The sequence below is a fragment of the Lonchura striata genome, chromosome 3 (assembly GCF_046129695.1).
Source record: "Lonchura striata isolate bLonStr1 chromosome 3, bLonStr1.mat, whole genome shotgun sequence".
NCBI classification, from domain to species: Eukaryota; Metazoa; Chordata; class Aves; order Passeriformes; family Estrildidae; genus Lonchura; species Lonchura striata.
Window position 1 is genome coordinate 79,974,338 of NC_134605.1, and position 6,790 is coordinate 79,981,127.

Here is a 6,790-nt window from a genome sequence, read left to right on the forward strand (position 1 = left end):
GCTCTGAGGCATTCTGAAATTGCTGGTTGTGTCAAGTTCATGTTCTCCTCAACATTTGTGCTTCTCTATTATGCTGCCATTTCTTCTCTTCAGTAAAGGCTGAGGTGAGGAAGAGAGAAGGAATAAAGTGTTTGCTGCCCTTCACTTCCACCAACACATTAAATCATCCCAAGTTAGTAAAAGACAGCAGGCACTATTTTCAAGTCAACATTTTGATAAGTGACAGATACTGAAGAGCCCAAGTCAACTTCAGATAAAGAACTGCAGTTCTCATTGTTGTTTCATTCCAGTTTTAACAACCACCCAGGCTAGGCAGTACATTCAGTCCCAGCACAGACATCTATACAGTCAATTGTGTACTAAAATAGGCACTGTCACAGGATCAGCCAGAAGTGGGTTTTTTTCAGTGCCTAGGAGTTCACACTCTAGTTGCTGGTGACAAAACTACTGCTAAAATTATTTTTAGCACTTTGCAACAAGCAAACCTAGGCTGGAAAGAAGAGCTCACTCACTAAACCTTATGATCAGGAGCATCTTTAAGTTCCAAAGGGATGGATGAGCAGTGGACATAGAAATAGGCTAAGCCAGTTGTATCTCAATTTGCTTTGCCAAGGGTGTGATGCCAAAGCATCTGCTGAGGCACATGACACGTAAATGGAGCCGTGTTTGGCCAGGCCCACTCTCTGCTGATAACAATGCCAAAGAAGTGTGGGCTGGACCTACCTTCCACCATACAGAGCAGTGAGTACAGTAACAGCTGCTCCACAAAGTACTGAGAAATGTTTGTTTCCAGCAGAAACAGGACAGGCAGCTTTGCTGAGCGTTACCTATCTCCTTTCGACTAATGGGAGAACTCTTATACAAGTCCCAGAGAAAGACCTTCTCTACAACTGTCCTGCCTTTGAGGATGCACCTCCCAAGAGACCACCCATCCTACTTCTACTGCAACCTTTGACTTGCGCTTGGCTCCCAAGGGGTTTGTGCCACTTCACTGGCAGGATGCAGGTCCCACCCTGCATGATAGGGAACACAGAAGTAGACTAAACCAGTGGTTCCCTGCATGTGTTTATATTCTTGACATACTGGCAATGCTCCCCAGCCATTCTTCGGCAAGGAATGGCCAGCAGTTTTTCATTTTGTGGGAACAAGTAGCTAATTTGATGAGAGAAATATGACAAGACTGAAGCATCTTCACTATACCGAATTTTCAACCTAGATTTAAATCCGAGATGAGAGCAGAAGGTTAGGACAAAGGATGAAACAGGAACATCCTGCTGATGCTGTGCCCTCACAGAAGATCAGCAAGGTCAGAAAAGCCCATCAGAGTTAAAGTGACCCTGCTTCATCGATCCAACATGCACTGAGCTGAATGTGCAGAGCCCCAGTCTACACAAGAGTTCTTTCTGCAGTTGCAGAAAGGGTCACCTCCAATGTCTAACAGTAAAAAAGCAACCCCTGTACCTGAGTGATGGATTTATCCCGCTCTCATGTCAAGCAGCACAAATTAAGAGACATTTCCAGACATTTCTTGGGGTCTTGATCTGTCAGGTCTTTTTTCAAGTGTTCAGGTTGTGTGAGCATCCCAATACACAATTCACAAGCATTGTTGACATGCTTAGAATTTGATTAAGAGCTTTACCAAGAGGAGATTCCACTGCATTAAAAAATTTATATAATACTCATTAATTTTTTAAAATTATATATTTATTATTTACTGAGTAAAATTCCACTGTCTTTGGGTCTCACTGTACACAGCCTAACAAGATACAAATTCTGATTCGCTTCACACTCATTCTCCCTTGAGTACATAAAATGTATTTGCAAACAGTGCCAAGATACCAGTCTATTTGAAAGGAGAAATAGAAGCAAACACACTTTCACTTAGGAAGCTGTCTGGACTGCCAAAACTGCTGCATGCCATTATAAATGCAGCTGTGCATGGAATACAAACAAAAATTGTATCCTGTGTCTTTTTCTGTACAATTTATTCACCTGAGACATACTGTGGTCTTGTTATTTTCCTGTTTTATTAAATGTGACATTGTTCTGTCGGCTTTATTCCCAGTGAACGCAATCTGAACTAAGTGTTGTTCCAAACCACCCATGGCATGGTCTGTCAGTCCAGCTAATTTCTCTCTTATGCTGAGCAACATTTTCATTGCTATGGTAACTATACAGCTGTTACAGGAATGGAGTAGGAAATCAATTTAGGTAATTATTTCTCAGTTCCTCAGATCCACAGGAACTCCTGCTAATTCTGCTATATCCACATAAGTTTGGGGGGGCACAGATATTCACTGATGATTGAACCTCTTTATAGCCACATCTGCAAATGGAAAAAACCATGCCTGCCACTGTCACGAAGTGCACACTTCACACTGTCAAAGGGACCTCAGCCATATGCAGAGAGGCAAGGTTACGTGCATTTTCCACATTCATGGCATAAGATAGTTTTCAGAGTTGGACTAGAGAAACTAATACAGAGAATCAAAGCCAGATGCCTGAAAGAAAAAAAATTCTGGTGCTTTCAGCTTGTGTGTCAGATCAGGACACCTCAGTGCCTTGCCCTAAGACATTGTTTGGCTTTTTAATAGATTAAACTGTTTCAGCACAATCTAAGCTTTCCATTGGTCTCAGTTTATGGCTTTTGGTATAACAACTATGGTCCAAAGGTACCACAAAACCAACCTCTATGATGCAGCACAGACAAAACTAGGAGCATTAAATCTGCTGCACAGTTTTGCTGGAGGACATATTGGGATATCAAAGGAAAGTGTACTCTAAGTTCTCTCAATGGCAACTGATGTGCTGAGGGAGCTGAAACCAGTGTCTTTACTACTAGTAGTCAAGAAAAGGTTAATAACAGATGAAAATGTATTTCAAGCAGTTCTTTTTAATCATCCTTAGCTTACAGTATAGAAATTTAATTTTTTTCTGCTACCTTGAAGAATATACAAAGTTATAATTCCTAGTTTAAAAAAGTAAGCAGTTATGCACAGGATTCATGCATCTTCTTGACTGCTTTTCAATCCAAAATAAGTGGATCTTCCTTACCTAATCTCACTGCATTTTAAACTGATTCCTTAACTCAAATGGGAGAAAATATTTACAACAGGATCACATTTTCTGTGTGAAGATGCAAGTACACTCAGGATTGCCAGCAGGTACATTTCAGTTGGAAATGTTTGCAAGCTGGTGACAAAATCCAGATATTCCTTTTTGACCTCTACATGCCCAATCATCAATAACAGAATCAATAAATCCCTTGAGAAATTATAAAATACACAAGGCAAGTGCATTGCCCATGGTTAAGTGCAGAAAGATATGCAAGTTGGGAAGAACATTCTGCCATTTTAAAGGTTTAACACCATCATCTGCATCCTAGGGAGATCCTCACTCCTTTCTGGGGCCCTCAGCAGCAGCTCCTGGCAAATGCCAGGTGCTCAGGCTTGGCAGCCAGCATGGACTGGACAATTTTTTACCTGTGTTGCCACAGCAACTCAGCATGTCCAGTTTGTGTGAAGACAGCAATATGTTTCCATGGGAACTAAGCACGCATGCTTGCCCTAAAATTTCAGCTGGGAAAATATGAGATTTATCCAACAGGAATATCAAAGAATGAGAGGCAGTTAGTTAACTAAGAGAATCTGTACTGCATACTCATAGGACTATACTGAGAGACAACCACAGAATATTTAGTCTGGCCATGAACTATGTAAATTTTGACTGACTATAGTGTTAAGCCACTGATCACACACTCTATGAGAGCTCTACAAAAATATGATTTTTTTCCCTCAGTGATTGGCAGCTTGAATATTTATCATATCTGTTCAAAAAGCTGAAGGGGCTGTAGTACAGAGAGTTTGGGATGTTGTCAATCCAAATTTCTCCAGATTTGCCTAGGAAAATTACATAATCCCTTCCCCAAGTAGATTTAAATATCTGTAGAATACAAAATGAAGTAAGCTTATTCTTGCTCCTCTTTGTGTGAAAACAGCTATTTTAATAGGACCTTTAAAAGATCAGGAAAAGCATAAAAGTATTAAGTCTTTAGGAGTGCAGATATATTTTTAAAATAAACATATACAGGAAAAACCTGAAGACAGTGAAAAAACAAAACCACCAAAAAACCTATTTCACAATTCTATTTCTTTACATTATTAGTGATCAAAGATACAGATACTGACACAGCTTTAGCAACAAACTGGACTTCAGATGCATAGAAAACATTGACAGGCATAAATGGAAGGAAAAACAAACAGACAAACAAAAACCAAAAAAAAACAGATAGGTCTGGCTCGTCACTGAACATTTCAAATGGCCCTGGGCACCCTTAATCTCACATCCAGCACAGCTGAACCAACTCTCTAGACCTTCACAGACTGTGCTGATTTGAATTCTAGTAATTACAAAGAGGGCTTGGAAATGTAGCTCTGCCACAGGCAGCTCATTTTGGACAACTTGTTTTCAACCTAAATCCTGCTCTGGGGAGAGCAAATAATAAAAAAAAAGCACTGAACTGTAAAGTGTTTAAAACTTTTTTATGATTTTTTTTTCCTGTCTGTTCACACCTTGCACCTTTTAAACACATAATAACGCAAAGAATGAAAGAATGGGAAAGTATCTCAACTTGAAAAAAGCAGCCATGGTACTTTCAATATCATCCTATTAAGGAATAAAAAAAAGCTCCAAGGTAGTGCTTATATGAGCAGAGATAATTGCTTTGTGTGTAAAACATTTTGATATTCACCTAACCACAGAACACTGTATTGAGTACTGGAAGCACTCAACTGAATATTTTAAATACTTTGTTTCTCTTGCTTGTTTTTTAAGTCACACAATTTGCTGTGTGATATACCTTATCAACACCAGCTCACACACAAACACAGAAAACCTTCAGGAATCACAGAATCATTCAGGTTGGAAGAGACCCCTAAGAGCATCAAGTCCAACCTTCGAACAATCATCACCTTGTCAACTAGACCATGGCAGTAAGTTTCCTGAACATTCTATTGCATGGTGACTCCACCACTTCCCTGGACAGTCCATTACAATGCCTGACAGCCCCTGACAGGAAGAAATTCTTCCCAATGCCCAACCAGAACCTCCTCTGCTGCAGCTTGAGATTATGCCCTCTTGTCCTGTCACTGGTTGCCTGGGAGAAGAGGCCAACCCCCACTTGGCTGCAGCCTCCTTTCACACAGTTGTAGAGTGAGAATGTCTGAGCCTCCTGCCAGGCAAACAACCCCAGCTCCCTCCTCAGCTGTTCTTCATATGGGTGAGGCACTCTCCAGACCCTTCACCAGCCCTGTTAACCTCTTTCAGATTTGCTCCAGCACCTCAATGTCATCCTTGTAGTAAAGGAGCCGAGAACTGGGGACAGAACTCAAAATGCAGCCCCACCATTGCAGAGTACGGGGGAACAGTCACCGCCCTGGTCCTGCTGGCCACACCATTGCTGATACAGGCCAGGATGCCCTTGGCCTTCTTGGCCACCTGGGCACACACTGCTCATGTCCAGCCACTGTCAACCAGCACCCCCACATCCTTTTGCACTGGGCTGCTTTCCAGTCAAAACATTTTTGTCTGTTTGATCACATCACCAGCCAAAAAAAGTTAATTACAAGAAGAGAACCTGACTGCCAGCAGCTCCATTTTAACAGCTGCATTAAGGTTGGGATGATTCCTAATGCAAGCAGCCAGACCATGAGCATTGCTGCCTTCAAAAAACATTTCCACTTTATTTCAGATGCTCAGCCTGGTGGCCATCACTTTAGGAATGTATTATAAAATTTGTGACCTGCAACAAGTCTTTCAAGTATAAGAACAATGTAAGTAAAACTTAAAAGACTAATTTCAGGCATTTTTAACAAATTGTATCATATCTAGATTAGCAAGTTGAAGTAATGTCAAACGACCATTTTTTGCTGGGCTACTCACACAAAGATCTGTTATCAGTAATAACAGATCTATTCAAAACTCCAAAGACTATCTGAGGCTTTTAGAAATATGAAAATTAATCCTAAATTACATCTGAAAAATCCTCAAAGTGCCTAAAGTTTTGAGAACCAGTCCTGTGGAAAACACACAACTCTGCTTATCTCAGCAGAAAGTTCACTCTGGAACTTTGAAAAAGTGTCACTTAACTGCACTATAGATACCAAATTATAACTGCTCTCAACTACAGTCTTCTGAAATAACTTGTGACCTACGAGCAAAAGCTGACATCCAGACCCTTTTCTAACTTCAAGTCCAAAAAACTGAGGAGGGGCACAGAAGATGACAGTTCAGTTAAGGATAGCCAGTCACTATCAGATAGCAATTTTTGCCATTTTAAAGGGCATCATTAAGATATTTTTCTTGAATGTATTAATGTCACAACTACAAGTCTCGCTTCTTCAGAGGAAGAAATATCCATTCAACACAATAGGAAGACATAACCAGTTCTAGATGTAACATAAAACAACACCTACATATACTAATATCAACATCTAGAAGGTGAGTAGCTGCTCTACTGCTTTTTTCTCCAAAATACTATTAGGCTGCAGATTACTGCCTCAAGATAACACATTTTTAATAATGGAGTGTAAAAAACCACACTGATGGAAATAACCTCACTTAATACTAGTGCAACCTGTCAAATATTTTTAGATATTTCTGTCCTGACCCTTGTATCTGTGCTGTCATGTTTTTAGCATCAGATTGTGCCACAACAAAGGATGTCTGACATCAGTCAAATGGTCACTTGGGAAGTTTTGTGGGAGACCAAGACTCCATGGCTCTGTTTTGA